Below are 19,734 nucleotides of genomic sequence, written 5' to 3' on the forward strand. Positions count from 1 at the left end.
GTCTGGATGTGAGGCCAGCCGGGGCAGAGTGCAGCGCAGAGAGGAAGAGGAGGAGGAGGAGGAGGAGGAGGCTCGTGCTGTTCCAGTGCTCCGGGCTACAAGTCAGCCAAACTCAGGAAAGGGCCGTTTAGCAAGAGCTGAAGTTGATGGGAAGCGTGATGAAGAGCGGAGGTGTGGAGTTTTGTGTTACTAAAAAATGCCTGTTATACTTAATCTATAAACAGCCATGTTACAACACTGCTATGGTCACAACACAGGCCAGATAACAACTGTGGATATTCCAGCAATCACTCATTTGTACGAGCCCTGAAAGCCAACTTTCCTACTCGATCTGACGCCGCTTGAGCTAAAATTAGAGCATCACAGGCTGCACACAGTCTGTATTTATTGCGCGAGTGTTGCTTTGTATTGCAGGTGTTCTTGTTATTGTGTCCACTCCCCCTTTCGGCGGCGTCAGTGAGTATGCAAACAGAGTCTGAGTGGGTGCACCCTCCAGTGTCTCCTTTCTTGGTAAATTTAAACCGGTGATGTAATGAAATTGTTTCAGCGGCAACACTTGTCAGCTGCGTCACATTAATTAGCGCTGTTCAACTTGTTTTGCTCCTTCTGACAGGCCCAGAGCAGCATTAAGTGATCTCAGCAAAGCATGAAAGGAAAAGCACACTTGTTCAGAGTGGGTTACCTGATAAATTGTGAAAGAAAGAGGGCAAGGAATTAAAGCCATCTGCAAGTGTTTGAAACTTGGAAGTGTGTGTGTGTGCGTGTGTGCGTGCGCGCGTGTGTGTGAGATTTCTTTCCTTCTGTTGTCCCTCATGGGGCCTCACTGCAACCAGCCAGCCAGGCTGCGAGACAAGACAGAAGAGTGTCTGATTCACTAAGCGAGCTAAAGGTTCCACTAGACACGCTTTGAAATCAAATTTAGAGGGGGGGGGGGTCTGAATGGGAATGCAAACATACTCACAAACGGTTCTCTCATCCTGTATGTCATAATGTGAAGGACACGATGGTGGAAGTGAGGGGGAACACTGGTGTAAACCAGCGGGCAAAGTGGAGAGATGACTTTTCTGTGTAATAAATCCAGTTGTAAACACCTGGATTCTTCACAGGAAGCACTTAGTTTCTGAACCCTACCTGGGTTCCTTTAACCCGTGAGAAAAAAGAAAACGAAACAATCCCGACTAATTGCTCGTGTCTGACTAATTTGCTTTGTGCTCCTCAGCAGTTCGCCGAGCCGCGGCCGTGCGCAGTGCAGCCGCCGCCTGCTGACAGCGTGGAACGCGCCCGGCGCTAATCGATGTTTTGACAGGGCTGACGTTTCATTTAGCCGCTCGGTCGGCGGCGTCTCGCCGTTGGCCCAAACGCGCCCGCCCGCGTCCCGAGCAGAAGTCGGCCTCCGTTTCCGTCTCTCTCCCCTCTGTCTCCCGTCGCACTTGTGGTTAAACTTGGCAGCGCCACCGGGCCTTTGTTTTCAATGCGCCTACTTTGGTCTTTTAATAAGGAAAAACTTGCGTGGCTTCTGTTTAAAGCCTGATTTAAGGAGGTTGTGTCCTCGTGTCAGACACTTAACTACTTCCTAAGCGCTGTTGCAATCCCACCCATAACTCCGTTCAGGCTAAAACCTGGCAATTGCAGTGCAGCCGGTGCATCAGATGTCATGTCTGCGGTGACATCATAGGTGCCGGGGACGAGGAACCCTCAGCGCCGCACGCCTGTCTCCGCCGTCCTCCGAGCTGTGGGTTTTGGGCTCGCGGCCGTTGAAACGTCCTCCTGAGGCGGCTGCAGAGACTCGGGTCGAGTAACGCTGCAGCGCAACGACGGGCGGCATTGTTTGCCGTCCGACCAGGTGTGTGAAACAGGGCGGTGCTCTTAAGGAACGCTTGCACGCAGCAGAAGCCTTCTTTGAATAAATAAACACTGTGGAAATGATATATTAAGCCGCCAGTCAAGTTCTGCGTATTTTTATTTATTTTTTATCTTGAAATGAATGTGCTGCATGTTGTGTTGGCAGCGTGAATGTAATACTGGGGAAAGATCAGCTCATCGTGTGCTTCTGCAAAGGCGTCGCTTCAACCTCCAGCTCCCCACACATCTGGAGATGCAGTCGCCTAAGTGCTTTTTTTTTTTTTTTTTCCTCCCAGAGACGGGAGAGCGAGAGGGAGGCAGAGTGCGGAGAAGTTGTGCCGGCCCGTCCCCGTCCCCGTCTCATGCATGTTTGATTTGATGCTCCGCGAGGAGCGAATGCGGAGGATGTCACAATGGCCACGTCCCGTTCCCATCCGTCGAGAGGCCGGGGCCCTTGAATCATAAATGACACCCGGCCTCACCGGGAACAATATGCGAGCCGGAGCCCGCACAGGAGGAACAAAATGTTCCCTCTCTCTCCGTCCGTCCGCCCATCCATCCGCTCGCCCACCGCTGCCGCCTGCACTCAAGACTTCTCACCATCGCAAGCAATTACCCTCACTTTTTTTATTTCCTCCCTCCTTCGTCCTGCTGATGAAATCCGCGCAGAGCCTGTCTCAGCCGTGAGCCTGTGTTGGTGAGAGAGTGAGAGAGAGTGAGAGAGAGTGAGAGAGAGTGAGAGAGAGAGAGAGAGAGAGAGAGAGAGAGAGAGAGAGAGAGAGAGAGGAAAAGTGATAGTATGTGTCGGAGTGAGTGGCGTTGGCGTGTGTCTGTTTGGCTTGTAAATCCTGTTTAAGCTAAACAAACTCATTGTCCTCATCCCCCAACTGCATGCTGCTCTGTGTGTGCACATCACCCCCCCCCCCCCCCCCCCCCCCCCTCCCCACGCGCCCTCCCTTCTTCTTGTCGCTCGCTCCCTTCCCTTTGAGTTGTAAGTACAGTCACTAATTAGTCCCTTCCCCACGCTGGGTCAGTGAGTTTACGCTGTCGGCGCTGATCCGCCGCGTTCGCCCCGTCCCTTCTGATGCCGCAGCACCGCGGCCCCCTTCCACGGGGTCGTCACACCTTACACGGTGCCCCCCGCGTGGGTTCACCCGCCCCACGGCCACTCAGGACCCGTCCCGGGCGTCGTTCTAATGCAGCTTGAGTCCATGCCAGGCGTTAGACCGGCCCCGTCCGGCACGGGAGCGTGACTACGCTCAACCCTGTTGAAACGCGCCGCGCCTTCGCTCCACGTGAATTAATTTTAAATAAACTGTCATTGCCCTCTGCTCAGCGTGTCGCAAATCATTTTGGCTTCCAGACCGTAATGAATCCTTTTCTAAATATATTGCGCCGCATGCCGCGTTTGTAATATCATTCTGCGCTATAAACAGTCTCTCGTCTAGTCGGCCCCGTTGCGCGGCGATGCTGATTTTTCTGTTGGAGGTTGCGTGGGAGATGGAGAGTGATGGCAGAGCTCCTCCGAAGGCGGTCGAATTGTCTCCAACATGGCCTCCAGGGAAACATACTTCCTTGTTTTCTGACAAAGTAAATTAACTAGGATTTACTAATGCAAGCAGACAGCATTTATTCCTCTCCTGTGATAACAGCTAGTGTGTGTGTGTGTGTGTGTGTGTGTGTGTGTGTGTGTGTGTGTGTGTGTGTGTGTGTGTGTGTGTGTGTGTGTGTGTGTGTGTGTGTGTGTGTGTGTGTGTGTGTGTGTGTGTCCTTGCGGTTACATCGAAGTGGGGCCCAAAAAAAACTTGTTTTTCTACCAAAGTGAGCCCTATGGCCACTTGTGGGGCCCTTTGGTTTGTTCCCGCAAATTTGAAGGCCTGGGGGTCAAGATGTGATTTTAGGGCTGAGGTTAGAATTGTGTCTTGGTTTGGATTAAAGCAAGGGTTAGACGTGTGCCTTTAGTTGTGATGGTTAGGGTTAGGGACAAGGGAAGGGTTCATGAAGCCAGTTTTTGGTTGGGATCAATAATTATGTTGACCTATGAAACCTTCTTACCATATTGTGACTTTGTCCAATGACACAAACCCCTGCGTGCCATGTGTTTGCCGCTCTGTGGTTGAGCCAGGAGCTTTCCCAGGGTTCTGAGTGCTGACATCCCTTTCATTTTCCCGCCTGGGCGGCTCAGATCAAGGGGCATGTTCAGCATCACAGACCAGACAGTGAGCCGGAGACAAGGAGCGAAACAAATAAAGAGGCAAATAATAGTTTGAATTCGAAAGTCCAGCAGTGGAGCAGCCCCAAGTTTTTTAAATATTATGAACTATCTGCGATCACGCTGCAGATAAGCAGACTCATTTATCCCGGCACTGTTTCAGCAGCACGGTGTTTCACCGCTTCTTTCTAATCGGCTCCTTTGTTAAAAGTGCGTCCTCCAAGAAAACCAAAGCCACGGTGGAAGCCATCGTTTATCATGTCAGTAATGAGACCAGGGTAATCGTGTGTATTCCGGAGACAGCAATGACACACCGCTTGGCTCTTGCCAGGGATCAGGCTCTAAACAGTGTTTATCATTGTCTCCCAGGGCTCTTTAATTATCTGGCAAACATTATTGACAAAACACCAACACTCCCTGTGTTTTATTATTTTAAAGGGCAAAGCCTCAAATCAGAAATAGGTCTGACATACACAACATTAATAAACTCACAATAAACTGATTTTTGAACATACTTAAGAATGTATTTGCCAAATAAAACTGATTATTATACAGTTGAATAGTTTAAATGTGTTAATTCTAGCATTTTGTGTTTGAATCCTTATATCCTAATAAAGATATGGATCAAATCACAATGTTCCACTTTTTTTGTCACCCGTTATTCCAGATTACAGACATTAGCATCATCAAGTACCATTATTCTCCATCTCAGCCATATTGTTCCACGGCCTCCCTGTTACCTTTGCTTGGCTGAGGATCCCATCCCCTGAGTCGAGTCGCTTTAGCCGCCTCTCCCTGGAGATCAAGTATTACAACAGAGGTGTGTCTCGTCGATGGTTGCATGAGATCGCCGCCGGCCGTGCCGTGTGTTTTTGTGGGTGCACGCCACCGTGAAATATGTGTACGGGTGAGAGGGAAGTGGGGATCGCAGCATCAGCCGCCGGCCGCCTCCGTGGTGGCTCGGGGTGAGGTCTTGCCCTGGTTTTGTGGAATTCCTTTGTTTTTGGAAGCCAGAAAGGGGGAAACGAAATCTGCGTAGCCCGAGGGTCTCTGCTCCTTGAGAATTCGCCGCACACATCCCTCCGCCGCCAAGCTCTGGTGGTTTTAGGGGTGGCTCTGTTTTCAAAAGCTTGAAGCAGCCAAGGAGTTTTTCACCTCCTAGAAAAAGGGAAGGACGACTGCAGCAGGCGCAGAGCCCTCGGCCCAGGAGGGACTCGCGCTACACAAACACAAATTTACTCCACATTTCAGGGCTACGGAAATTAAAAGTCAAATGCAGATCCTGAAGCTGCCTTCAATGAATACAGATGGAAACCACCGGCAAGAAAAGCACTTCCTTCATTCAAAAGCTAATATTAATAAAAAGCGTGGTGCAACGTTTCCATTTTTAATGACTGCAGATTAAAGAGTTGATAATGGGGTTTCATGGCCACTGGAACGGCCAAGGCTGTTGTCGAGTGCTTTTCAGCTGCTCTCGTAAACTGAATTTTTCACCTCGCGCTCATGCCTCATTAAATCTGATAAACCTTGGGGTGACGGCGGTGAAATCGTACAAAGCTATCTCCATTTATTCCGTGCCACAAGTTTCCCCCGTGAACAGATCCTTATCTGGCCGGCTGTCGCTTTAAGTGAGGAACTTCCACAAAGCGCAGCCGTTTCCCTCGCGTTTGAAGGGGGCTCGTGTTGAGCGGAGGGGGAATTGAATGGGCTTGTTGCCTGCTCCCATTGAGCCAGCCTCATTCTTCGCCGGCCCCGGCTACAGGCGGGAGGGGTCGGGTGGAGGGATCTGGTCACGTGAGGCGTAATGGTGTTCGTGCTGGTCCCTTTCAGGCTGTCACAGTAAATCTGTTTGACTTGTCACTTTCTAAATCATTACGAAGGCTAAAAGCCTCTCTATTGGATTGCGGCGGAAGGGGGGAGGCAGCAGGTTTCCTTTGTGCCTCCTTGACGATGATGATAATCAACTTTGTTTTCTGGCCATCCTGCGATGAGGCTATAATTAGCTCCCTTCTTCTCTCTACTCATCTGCTTTTTTTTTTTTTTTCTTCCCTGTGTTGCTCCTCAAAGCGGAAGTGGAGCAGGAGAGTCTTTGTGCAGAGGTCAGGCGTGGAGTTTTGTGTAGCGCCATGAAAGGCTTGTGAACAGGCTTTTTAGTTTTGTCACTGTCTCACTGTCTTTGCTGCACATTCACACTAAATCCGCCATGGTTTGTCGCATTTGCTGCCCTGCTTTAGGCTTCGTGCACCCCCCCAGGCCACGCATGGTGCGAGTCACACCTCCAGGTATGCTCACTTTCTGACCCAAGACCAAACTGCCTGACGTGGACTCCATCGCCTGATTCCATCGCCTCCATCTTCTCCCCTGTTCGCTCCCCCATCCTCTCCTCTCGGCGTGCGTCTGCCGGCGGCACTCGCGCCTGAAACAGAGCGCTGGGGCAGACATCTGTCGCACACTGTCCCTGATCTGATCTGTGTCTTGAAGCTCCCGGGGTCACGGAGAGTAGCAGCCGCTAGTCCAGACACCACGGGAAGCAATCTGAGCGCCGTGTCTTTTGGTCTTCTTCTGCCTCTGCCTCTCTGTCTCGCTCATTAAAATTCCCCATTGCTTCCAGCCGAACACACGCCGGGGTATTAATCTGTTTGTTGTCTGTGCGCGGAGCATCTGTCGCGTGGACTGTGCAAGAGTCAAAGTGGGTTGGCAGTGCAGCGCTTCTGTTTTAGACGCACAGGTGCAGAGAGCGCGTGTGTGTGTGTGTGTGTGGGGGGGGGATCGAACGTCGGTTTAATCAGCTGCAGTGACGTGCGCTTGATCTGAAAAGAGGATTTTGACAGTTAAACTGGATCCGGGCGCCTGGGGCGAAACCATTAATGCCAAAGTCAATGACAGAACAAACAAATGGGTGTTAATTGTTTCTGTTCAGTTATGTTAGATAGTGTGGCTGTGGATTGACGTGTTCAGCGTCTGCCAAGTTTAATACCTCGCATGCCTGAGTGACACGTATCGGTGCTTCCTCGGAGTCACTATCCAGCTCGGGCGTTCGTGTCGGAGAGCGACTGTCTGTTGTAGCTACAAATCACTTTCACTAGTATTTTACATGTGCATACGTTTACGTTTTACATTTCCCGATTGATTTCCTACCTCCCACGCTGCCATTTGTCTCAGTTCATTGCACTAATTATGAAAAGTAACTCAGAGGGGGCTGGAGTCAGGCGGCTTATCCATCACAGTACACGGAGTGTTTAGTTGCCTCTTATTCCACATTTAAACAGAAACTGCTGCAGAGTGCAGTGGTTCCTGATTGAGAGTACATCTACAAGCGCCTGGAGTTGACGAAGATGAATGACGAAGCTCGGCTCTGTTCCGTTTGGTCGCTGAGCTCGCGTTTCACCGACTGAGGCCGTCCGAGATGCGGGCCGGTGATTCAGGGCTCCGCCAGCCGCCGGTTTTGGCCCTTTAAGATAAAACAGTGGAGCCGTTTGATGAACTCAACGCCGCGGCAACAGCTCCTGAGTCACCGAACGCCGGGCCGCTTTGATTCAGCTCGTCTCGTGTGAGTCAGCGCGGTTGCAAAGTAAAAGGCCGTGTGTGACGAGCAGATTAGAGCCTTTTATGACGCCTGTCCCTTTCAAAAGGAATATCTCCACATCGTGTTTACTTAATATGAATCTGGGGGATTAGATAAATGGCAGACGTGGTTGTTATCTTTCCACAGATAATTGACCCGTGACACTTTATTGGATGAAGCCCAAGGCTCCATGATCTGAATGCAAATGTTTTTTTAAAGTGCAGATAATAGTGGGATTGAAATCAGATTTACATACGGTTGTCCTTTACATTGTCTTGCTGTCAGTGTTTAAACGGTTTCCCGGGTCCCCCATCGCTGTGCTGTGCTGTGCTGTGCTGTGCTGTGCTGTGCATCCCATCCTGTCTATTACCAATCGCCCGCAACATAATGCGATCCTCCAGTCAGCGCTTCCTGAGCAGCAGACTGCCTGAAGTTAAGTTGGCAGCAGTGGAAGAAGCCCGCTGAACCAGGGTGACGTCTGCCACGTGTAGGCGTTGGGTTCTAACACGGTAAACTGCACGCTGGCTTATCTCGGTCCACGCTTAACCAGCAGCGGAGTTGCCTGCTGAATCCAGATGCCTCCTTCTGCACCTGAACTCATCAAGCCGGAAGCTCCTTCTTTTTAACCAGAAGCCTCTTAGTGTCCTCTCCCGGGGCGCCTGTTATGCAGCAGCTCGAAAAACTGTGTTTTCTCCTGATGACAGGCAAGGTCGAGTCCGGGAGACGGGACAGTGTGGGAGGTGGTGGGGGGTGGGGGGGGCTCTGATCACCGGCACGCAACCCTGTCAAAAACAACTTGGTGGGTAATTAGGAATGCGACTGTTAGCTAAGAGCTGCAGTTATGGGATGTGCATGTGGTGTTGGAGGCTGTACCCTCCAAAGCGCTGATGCACATTGTGTCCTGCGTGACTTTGAGCAGCCGGGCCTCGCAGCGTTGCAGAGCAGGGTCTGCTTTAAACAGCTCCGCATGCATATGGTAAAGAGGGCGACGCAGCCAGCGCCCCGGCTGGCAGCCTCTGTCCTCCCCGCAATTTAAACATTTCGAATTTTCCCATTAACCCCCATCACTCGCAAGGAGACCTCGGCTCAAATGCCCGCTCTTACACTTCGGCTGTGAACAATTTTTGCAATTTGTGCTGTTATTATCCTAATTTGCACGAGCGAAAAAAAAAAGAGAGAGAAGGAGCGAGCATATTGTGTGCCCTTTGATTAAGTGGGATGTTTGAATGTGGGTCCTCCACTTTCAAGAGAGATTTGATACTTGAGGGGTTGAAGTGTTTTTGATGGAAACTCCATTAATGATTGATAACAGGAGGAGAGCGGTTAAAAATCTCCCAGCTCCAGCACAATTAATTATTGAAAGCTCCCTCCTTGCATTTTGGTGGCACATAAAATATCAGTCGCCATGTTGAAATCTTAAGTTGATAATATCTGTCAAAGAGATTTAAGGCTTCGTATTGACTTCCCAAAAATCAGCTCGCCCGCTGCGCAATTTAGCAATTAGCACCGGTGGCTTATTCTCATGAAAGGAAGACATCAGCATCAGTTGTTATCTTAGGTTTTAGTTTTTATAATCTCTTGCACTGATATTTGATGAAATACTTGTGCGTTTCACCTGCGGCCCCTGATCTCCGCTCTATCTGGGCTTCACCTAGCGACGGTTGCGTGTTCCAAACAGCTGAAGCGCCTCGCTCTGTCTTCACTGTGAGACACTCGCACGCCACGCACGGCGCCGAGAACCCAGCGGTCGCTCCGAAGTGTCAGCCGGCGCACGAGCGCGTGCTCTGCGGTCCCGATCCGAGCAGCGCGCAGACGGGCCGACGGGGCCCGCGGGCGCCGCTGTGTCACCGCCCTCGCACGGGGAGCTCTCTCGGAGAGCGACCCGGTTGAGTCGCGGCGCGTGCGTGCGTGACAGCCGCGGAGCAGAGCGTCCGGAGCTGCGAGGCTGCTTCGAGGCACGCGAGGGGTTCTGGTTTTATGGCACTTGAAGCGTTCGTGGAGCCCTCGCAAGTGCTTCTGTTTGGCGCTCTGGCTCTGCGTCACCTTGATTTACTGGTGTCAATATTCGGGTTACTCATTGACCACGGACGGAGCCTGGCGGCGCCTGGCGTGCGCTGCTCTGCGGCGCTGCACCAACATGACCTGGGTCCAAGCTGAGCAGCTACAGAGAGATACTAGAGCGTATATGAGGGATGAAGCCTGCCCAGATAGTGATGAATGGTGGGAGTAATTGAAAAGAAACGCTCAAGTGATACCTGTTCCTATCTGCGCCTTGATCGGCGCCTCTCATCACAGGGAGCCACCGTCAACAGCGGCCTGTTTACATAAGCTGCTTCCTGTCGGCCGGGGCTTCTGTCCCGGGTGAAGCAGGAGCCGCGGCGGTGAGGGAGTGTGATTAGATTTACAGATGGAGATTAATGTGAGCAGAGGTAATGGCACAAAGGAATAAATCACAACGAGGAGGCTGGAAGCACTGCGCTTGACCTTCTGAATGGCGATAATGATGCTGGAGCCAGATCCGCCTCCAGTGGGGGGGGTGCAGACGCTGGTCGTGTGGGTGGGTGGGGTCAACAGGTGGAGCGCCGGGTTACGTTCAGACCCCGGTGACAGTTGGGGAGGAGAAGCTTGGAGAGCACGCGGAGAGGCAGGCTGATACCTGGCCAACTGGGAAGTGAAACCGGTCCGTGTGCCCCCCAGCACCCACACACCCACCCATCAACCCCCCCTCCGCCCGCCTGTCGTCAGCAGGGTTATTAGAAGGACCCTATGGCTGCCACTGATAAGGCCTGTATGGGCGCCGCCGCTGACAGCGCTGCCTGCCTGCGCGGCAAACACAAGTGGCCTGCCGGGGGATTACCGCCTGCTGCCATTTCTGCTGATGCCTTTCTTTATGTTATCCTCTCCAGTCAGATGTGCCGCATTTGAATTACTTGGCTGATGTTGTAGAAATTGAACTCCTTGAAATCTCCTGCCGCATACAGGCGCGGGCGGCGTGCCGGCGTATCGCGGGGCTCCCTCAGTTCATTAGCGCCGCCGCCGCCGCCTCGTTCGCTCCCCCTCCCCTCCTTCCAGTGGCCATAACTGGTTATTTACATGCTCTATCACTTACTGGGGGGAGTGATGCTGATGGGTGAGGAGGCTCGCTAATCCACTCTGCCGCTGTCATTAGAGCGAGGCAGACGCACTGTTACCACCTCCTCCCCTCTGCTCGCCGCTCATCACGGGCTCGACTCAACCTCCGCGAGGGAGAGCGCCTCTTGTTTCCTCGGCGCTCCTGAGCGGAGCCCTGCGTCGGTAATTGATCCCGTTCGGTGGGCGGGGGGGGGGGGGGGGGGGCCGGCGAGAGCGGGGGGAGAGGCCCTAAGTGTTGTCAGTTTGCTGCATTCATTTTTCAACCGTGGCCAGTGAGGCGGGAGGGGGGCGGAGGAGGGGCCCACCGCAGAGCTCCATCACAGGAGCCGCTCTGTGCCGGAAGCCGACCCCCCACCCCCCCAATCCCCCACCCCCCCGGCCGCCTTCACCCGTCTAGACGTCCAGCGCCGCGCGTTCTCACACAAGTTCCTCTCGGTGAGACTCGGCTGTGATTCAGCTGATTCGTCTGCCCGCTCTCAGCCTCCCGCCGATGACAGATTTGTTTTCCTCCATCGTCCTCCTCCTCTGCGGCTCCAAAATAGCTCGTGGTGGTTGTGTGACTTGTGCCTCTTTGTCTCATGGCGTACAGCTGATAACAGACAGACCTCGCTCTGCTTGCTGAGCGCGGCTGACTCACCGATGATGTCACCGGGCAGGAAGGGGATTAAGAAATATCACCGCCATTGTAGGAATATGTATCGCAGCATTTCCATGTTATCATTAGGAGCGATTTTATCGCGCGGGGAAGAGATACTGCTGCGTAATCGCTGCGTCCGTCAGAGCCACGTTAGCAGCCACATCCGTGAGTCACGGAGAGGTGCTCGCAGCCACCGAGGACGTCACTGCTGACATTTGTTGAAAGAGATGAGTCATCAATTTCTTGCCTTCATTTAATACTTCCCGAGCAATTTGAGCGCGACACATCTCAGCTCCGCAGCTCCGCGTGTCGACGCCGTGTGATGATGCAGCGCGAGGAAGCCGCCGTGGGCGGGAGCTGCCCGGGGGCCGCGCGGGAGTTAAGTCATGATCAGCTGAGTTTCCGAGACCCACACAGTCAGGGTGGGTCACGCGCCGAGGACAGATCTCCCCTATGGGGATTTATAAACTTTACTTGGCAAACACCGCACTTTGTCGCGTTTTCATCTGTAAAATAACTTAAAGTGGTGTAAGTAGTGAGTTGATCCGGTGTTGAGTCGACCTTCTGTTTCGTGCCATCCAGCAGGTGTGTTTTCTCTTTCAGGCCTGATTCCTGTGCACCCCCCGCCCCCCTCCCCTCCCCTCCTGCCCGTTTAGCCAGCCAAGACAGGCCTCCCTCCACTCCAGAGCCATGATTGCATTCTTGAGCTATTCCGCCCCCTCCTTCAGAACAAGAGCCCTCCGCGTCTCCCTCCCTTTCAAGTAGAGGCTGCCGGCCGCGCTTCCCCTTTGAAGATGTAATCTTGGAAAACAGAGAGACATCTCTGAGATTATCTTAAATGTCTTCAGCGTGTCAACAGCCGGGGCCTGCTGCGGAGCAGCGCTGCCTGTTTAAGGGGTCGGCTGTGATGGCGGCCAAGGAAAATGCCGCGGCGCAGAGGTAATCACAGGGTCACCGCCGCTGACTCCATTCAGGGCCAAACTCCCACTGTTCAGACCGGATGATAATTCACGCAGTGGAATTACGCGTTTCCCCGCGTCGGCGAGGCAGCGCTCGCGGCCGAGGGCGTTCGTTACCGCAGGTGGGGTTGGTTTCCCTCGTGCGACGGTGCCACATGTGAACGAAGCTGGAACAATGAGCCGAGCGGCGGCGGCGCAGTCGCGGGAGAAGGAGTTACTGTACACCAAATTAGAGGCACATAAGTGGGCGCTCCTTGAAAAGGATCTTGACTTTGTAATCATATCAGATGTTATCGGGAGGAGATTTTAGGGAGGGTAAGTGCTCAGAAACTAAATCAGAGAGATGCTGCCTAGGGAACATGTTGTTATCATAATTACCTGCTGAGCGATGACTGCGGAACCCGTGTTGATGTTGACGCGGAGCTGCCCTCTCCTCTCTCCAGCGAGGCAGAGCTGTGTGGGTTGCCGCCTGCTCCGACGTCTCTTTGTGCTCTGTTCTGTGTTTTCTTTATACACCCCCCCCCCCAACACACTCACACACACACTCGCTCTCTCTTTTCCGTCAGGGGCACTAACTGTAATCCAAAAAAGCAAATATTGTTTTGGCGAGATCTGGCTCTGAGATTCGGGGCGGATGTGCGTCACTGTGTGTGTGAGTGTGTGTGTGCGCGTTGTGTGCGTGTTTGTGCGTTAGGGGTCGCTCCCAGGATCCGACGGCACAGCCAGAAACCTCCTCTCTGGCTTTTTTATTACAAATGATCCGTGTCAATGAGAGCGCGGGCCGGCCTCCTCGCCGCTGGCATTTAAACGGGAGGAAATAACAGATGATATCAGAGCAGGAGCAAAGTAGAGGCAAAGGCCACTCGAGGAGGAGAAACAGTTGACCTGTTTGTTTTGGGAAAATGGTATTCCTCAGCTAATTTCCTCCTGATAAGTATCTGACAGCTCATAGTAAAGTGTTTTATCTTGACTGCAGGGAAATGGCTTCTCTCGCTCCCAGCGCCGATCGATTACAGAGACTCTGCTGCTTTAAATTGCATTCTCTGGTTTTTAGCGTTCTATTTGCATAGAGGTAATCAATTACCTATATTAGCCGGCTGCTTTTAGCTCAGCGTGGCCCTTCTCCTTCCTCCCCTCCCTCGTCCTCCTCGCCTCTCCAGACGCGCCTTCTTTCTTCCTGCCGAACATCAATGACTGCTGTTTGCCGCGTTGGGGGGCATTGATTTTTACTGCCCGGCCTCTCTCTCTGGTTTAACAGCTGATGAGTTGTGTTAAGACGCCCAGGGACAGCCCTGCCTGTTTTAAGGAGATGAGGTCGGCTTTTACAGCCCTCCTGCCTCCTCAGCCTTGGCCGATAAGGTGCGCGTGCGCTCGCGTTCGCATGCCGGATCGTGCACGTGTCCGTCCGTATGAATCGAGCCGCGCCCTCCCCATCCCACCCCCCGCTCCCCCCCACACGCCCCAGGGGGAGTCCTAAGTAAACGCTGCAGTGTTAAAGGCTTTTAACAAGCAAACTTGGGCTTTGTCGTATTCACTGTTTGAATTACTTTAAAGAGTTTGCCCAGAAAATTGGTTTATCTCCTCCGATGAGCGGCCACGTCGCCAGATACGATTACCCCCCCCCCCCCCCCCCCCCCCCTCAGGGACTCAGGGAAGTCTGACCGAGCTCCATCGTCAAACGGGAGTTGAGACCGGGTTTAGATTTAAAGGTGACACGGACTTTATTCTCTCAGAACCCCCCCCCCCCCACAGACCACACACACGCGCTTACCGAGAAGTCATGGATACAGACACAAACCTCATTTAACACGATTACTTTCTTTGAGGATTTTACCGCAGCCTCTTATCTGGGATGAAAGAGTTCACACTTCTGACAGAGAGCGAGCGAGGGAGAGAGAGAGGAAAAATAAAAAGCTGGCGTCTGCAGAAGCTCGTACGAAGCACTCGGCTCCTCACTGTAATATTCACCACATTATTAAGGAAACACATTGCTTTGTGCTGTGTTGCTCTCAACACCATCTGTAGTGTGCCGCTCAAGTGGTAGCAATTTTCCCGTGGTCTCGTGCCTCTCGCTCCGTGTTACAAGTGAAACTCGATTGCTGATCTCCGCTCGGCGTTCTAGTGCATTTAGCGTCTCATAAACGTTTGCATTCTTTGGTGATTGCTCCCTGGCAGTTTCCAATGTGCCGAACCTCGCTGCCTCCTTGGCGCTCGGCTCCTCTCGTGCTCGTTTGGCTCTGAAGCCCGCTATCATTTCAGCGTGAGGAGAAACGCTTGCCCTGTACTTGCTCTTAAGCTATAATTCAGTCTAACCTCTACTGTAGTAAAAAAAAAGACACAGTACAGTTTGTAATGTAAAATGAAGACATAATTATAGAATATTTAGAACCTAATCCAGGCCCAGCTCAACAGTGTCACATAATATGTCTCTTAAACCATCACCTTTACACACTTTCTGCCCCCAAGTTTCCAGAGGGTCTATTGGTGCGTGTTATAGCTGGGTAATATCAACCTAATAGGCTTACCTGTCACCACCGTATGCGATGTAGGCCCTGTAAATCACATTTGCCTGCAACACCTGCTTGCCTCCTCGTGTATTTATGGCTCTCTCCTCCACCCCGTCCCCTTCCTCTTTGGCCCCGGTCCAAAACCAACCGCGTCTTCCCACAGTCGGCTCTCCCGCATCCTCCCCTCCGCGTGGACCCAGTGAATGAACGAGCAGGTGTTGGGACGTACGGGGGGCCCCGCTCAGCATTCAGACCTGCTCCTGGTGAAACCATTCAGGCTTTGTTGTCTAAATATTAAGAGCACATACTTTAGATGAAGTCTTGAGGCAGTTGAAGGTGTGTTCACACATCGGGTCTTTGTTTTAGTTCCTTCCAACATCACGGATATTAAAATTCATCCACTTTCCCACACGCCTGATGGCCACGATGGGTTCCTCTCTGGTCGGAGGCGACCGGAGAGCGGTGCGTCTTTCTTGCTCGTTGTCGTCATAAATCTTTAGGAGAAGGACTAGGGCCCTATAGCAGAGCTGTTGATTTCAAAGAACGCCGCATTAGGCTTTGTTTGCAGCCTCCATGTTAACAGCCTTGCACTTGTCGCTTTACGGCCTGCCTGCGAGAGCTTGTTAACAGCACGAGAGGAAAACAAAGTCATCAGCAACCAATGGCAGCTCCGGCTTATTGCGACGTGACGGAGTAGCTCACAAAGGGACTTTCATGTGTGAAGTTACAAGATGACCAGGAGCCGAGAATTAGAATTGTAGTAATTTTCACTCGCTTCAGGTTTATTTTTGGAGGCATTTATGGCTAATTTTGTCTTGTTGTTGTTTAGCGCTGGGCAGGTAACACATAGCGGTGATCTGAATGAACAGCTAATGAGAGATATGATCCTCATCGCATCTGCCAAACAAAATTTTACAGCACACAATAAGTCGCGTTGTAGGTGACTAGAAGCTCTGATCCCTAGAGTCCTAGTGTGTGTGTGCGTGTGTGTGTGTGTTTAGGGTTTTCTCTGGATTAGCATCAGCCTGTAAAGTGTGCGGCGAAGCAGTGAGGAGAAACTAAGAGAGGTGTATTAAAGCAGTGAATCTCGCTGCTCCCTGTGTAATGGACTCAGGATGAGGGCTGACCAAGCGCCTGGCTGCCGATAACCTTTGGGAAGGACATTGTTCCTGAGCAGTGGGTGTGGGGTCGTGTCGGTGTGTGTGTGTGTGTGTGTGGGGGGGGTATCCAGCACTGCTGCAGTACACAGGCGCGTCAGGGTGATGGGTGGTGCAGTTGTTCAGCGGTTCATTGGCTCGCCGGCAGGGTTAGGAGCTGGAGTAAAAGGGCCAGCATAGCCAAGTCCCCCATGGCTCCCCGCATGCATTTTTCAGCACTGAGGTGTGTTTCTCCGTGATGCATTTGTCCTCTGCCTGAACCGCCGTCGCGCTGCCGTTCCTTTAAAAGATGTTTAACGACCTTCTCTCCTGTCTCGCCCCCACAGTTTCGCTGCTTGAGGAACGGGTCAGCGGGAGACCTTGCGTGAGGAATAGATGAAGGGCGGGCTGGGGGAGGGGGAGGCGACCACCAGCGACGGCACCACCAAGGTCAAAGTTCACGCAGGTAAATGGAACCTTCATTGACTCACACAGCCCAGTGATCGCACTCGCTCCTTGGTTTAGTCCCGGCCTTTCTTCCGCTCCGACTCGGAGCGGACTTGGCATCCAGCGCCATTGTGAGCGGGTAATGTGGCTGGTTCTGATTGGACCCTCTTGGGCTGGCGGCCGGGGAGGAGCTGGGAACCAAGCAGTGTGCAGCTGCTGTTTATGAGGAGCCGCGCAGGATCCTGTTTGGGAAAAAAGTTGGAAAGAAGAAAAAACCCCAGCCAGTCTGTGCCGGCGAGCCTGGGGCCAGTGTCAATACTGGGAGAACAGCACAATGCCATCGCGCCACGATTCTGAAGGCGTTTGTTACCAAAAACATTTCCTGCAGTGGGCAGTTGCAGGACTGGCACAGACGGAGAAGGGCCCGAGTCGGTTTCCAGTGACAACCAAGAGCAAGTTGAGCAAGTTTCTAGACCTTGAGCTAAAGTTCCGAGTTGTGTTTGGGTTTCAGTGTGGGTGAATCTGCTTTAAAAGATAACTGTGTAAGCTACTAGTTTACATTAGAGTTTATATAATAAGATTTAGGTTTACACAAGTGTTTATTTTAAATCGGTCATTTATACAAAAGTGTAAATGAACGAGGTAGTCGTGGTCGTTACACTCTCGCCTTTTTTTCCTGTCTTCTCTGATACCCGGGATTAAAAAGCAGCCGTGGGGGGCCAAAACAGAAAGTGGTGTTCAATCTGCCACTAGTGCGAGTGAACGTGGAGCGGTGGCACCCAGGAAATGTCTGCCTCACACACACGCGTGCACGCGACTAGCATGGATCAGCTAAAGCGATTAGCACGCTAACAGCGGCGCGCGAGCCGCGTCAGGTTTAATGCACCGCCCGCGAGCGACGTCCCAAAATCGAAGCACTGGAGACGCTGCAGCGAGTGGCAGGGAGGTCGAGGTTGTTGTTTTTTCCCGCCGTTCACCCCACCTGATGTTACCTGTTGTTTTACCTCATACACGGCATGCTAACGCTCGATCAAACAACCGCGCGACCGAGGCGGAGTTTGGCCGAATGTGGAGCTCCACCGCCTTGAGTTGCTCAGAAAACCTATCATCACTGCAAACATGTTACAGACTCCTGCTGTTTACACGCCACTAATTTATGATTGGATGCATTTTTAATGGTAGCGCCACATGGCGTTGGTCAATGTTGACCCTGAACACTGCGGCCGTTGTGCAGCGTCGTGTTTGTGAGTCTGAGCGTGCAGCGTCCGGGCGGATTCCTCGACTGTGCTCGCTCCGTTCTGCAGGAGAAATGCCCAGTTCTGCACCAAGGCATCGCAGCTTTAGTCCGGAGCTCATGCACTTAGATCGGACTGGATCTGCTGCTGTGAGAAGGGAACACGGAGACAAGTGATTCGTGCCTGTTTGTCATCCTGCATCTATTCTGTCGGCTGTCTGTGAAAAAGATTCACAGAACCTCTGTTTGAATATGGAACACTAAAAATAATTTGTCCCAGAATGTTCACTCTTTCTGCAGAAACTCTGAGGTTGAAGAACATCAAATAGGTTTAACGGTGGCTCTGGTTCTTCTCCATCAGACGCTTTCAAGCCGCTGTCTACACCTTGGTGTTGCATGTCATGGGATCCCAAGGATTAGCAGAGGAAAATGCATCCCAGTCCTTACGATTCGCGAGTCTTAACATTGGCTAGGTGTTTTTTGTGTAGACTCACCATAGGGCAGTGCCCAGGAAACCGTCGGCGTTCCTTGTCTGGAACTCGTGCGTGTAGTTTTTCGGCGACACGGATCGACGGCGGAGCATCAGAGGGAACATTAGTCTCGGCGGGACACGTCGAGCTTCACCCCAGCGCGCTGCCGCTGCGGTGACTGTGATCACATTTAAAAGACAAGACCGTGTATTTTTATCCTGCCGGTGATATTCATTGTGCTCATTGTCTTCTTCCACTTATACAAGCTGGCCTTTTTTTTTCTTTTTTGGATGGTGTGCTGCAAGACACATCTCACAAACAAGCAGAGGTATAAAGTGGTGAGAGTGGGAGGATGAGAGAGAACATTGTCTTCTCGTTTCCAGCTTAGGGACGGAGCAGAACAGTTTGTGTGAGGATACTTGCTATCCTTAACAACGTCCAACACTGCCTCAGGGCCACCTCCACTTCTCTGATACACCTGAGAGCTGTGTTGTGCGGAGGAGCTGCAGTATCAGTAACACATTCCTCAACACAGTATAATTACCAGAGTAACACTTTTACTTAGTCGCATTGTGACACACATAATTAATCCAGTACCTTAGATCACTGCCTAGAATGGATTTTTTGGTGACATTTCCATTTTCCATTTACACAATCATGACTAATTTGTAATATGTCTCCGTGGGTGCAGTGTATGACCTAAATGTATAAATGAACTGCATCCCCGCTGTGTTTTTTGAATTCCTGCCTTCGCCATCGTTCTACTGGCAGTAAGTGATCGCTCTGCTGAGTGCTGTGATTAGCATCCGGGCTGTGGGCCCTCAGTCCAGCCTGACACCAGGCAAAAGCAAAATCCATCCATCCAGTGTACGGCTGTAACCCGTCGTTCATCTTCATGTCAACTTTTCCTCCTCAGTCTTCGGTTCGTGATCCGAGGCCAGTTACACTTTGAAGCTCTTAAATGTTGGTGTAATCTGAAATGACACCCCCTCCCCCGTTTGTCCAGCATCTCTGCGCGCCGGCCGGTCCATGATGTTATCCATCACCGGGTGTCTCTGTCTGGCGTTGTCAATTACCCAGAGGAAAACAACATTAGAGGCCTGAATGGGACACGGAGCTGTGGCGGGCCTGACATGGCTGTGTTATATGATTACACAACCTGTTGGCTGTCCGCCTGTCAAGTGTCTCCCGGCTCTGATGAATGACTGTAATATGCCGCGCATCACAACACGCCACGCCACACACTCATTAATGGCTTCTCATAATGCCGGGACCTTCCTCCAATGCCAGGACGGGATTCACAGAGAGAGAGGGGGGGGCAGGGGGAGGAGGTGGTTGTAGTGCGAGAGCAAGAGTGAGAAATGGCATTCGTGAACACTCCAACCTCGCTTTTGTCACCATTCGAGGCAGTAAACAAAAGAAACACGGTGTCCTCATTTGAATAATTTCACAAATGGCGTGGCGCGATGCCACCGTCGAGGACGAGCGACGGATGACAGCGAAAAAATAAACAGGGACAACTAAGAATTATTATTTTTAAAAGTGCGACACATATGTTTCTCAATTAGATCCACACTTGTCCATCTGTGGCCT

The 19,734-nt window shown here is 52.0% G+C and overlaps 1 protein-coding gene across 5 annotated transcripts in view; it reads left to right on the forward strand.

Moving 5' to 3' along the window:
• Window positions 1-19,734, forward strand: part of zmiz1a (zinc finger, MIZ-type containing 1a) — a 71,137-nt gene that overhangs the window by 1,093 nt on the left and 50,310 nt on the right. For all 5 annotated transcript variants that reach the window (XM_029175170.3, XM_029175168.3, XM_029175166.3 and 2 more), the window contains exon 2: window positions 16,338-16,456. The gene's annotated coding sequence lies outside the window, so the exon portion shown is untranslated. The remainder of the gene's footprint in view (window positions 1-16,337; window positions 16,457-19,734) is intronic.

The sequence above is a fragment of the Betta splendens genome, chromosome 15 (assembly GCF_900634795.4).
Source record: "Betta splendens chromosome 15, fBetSpl5.4, whole genome shotgun sequence".
Lineage (NCBI taxonomy): Eukaryota > Metazoa > Chordata > Actinopteri > Anabantiformes > Osphronemidae > Betta > Betta splendens.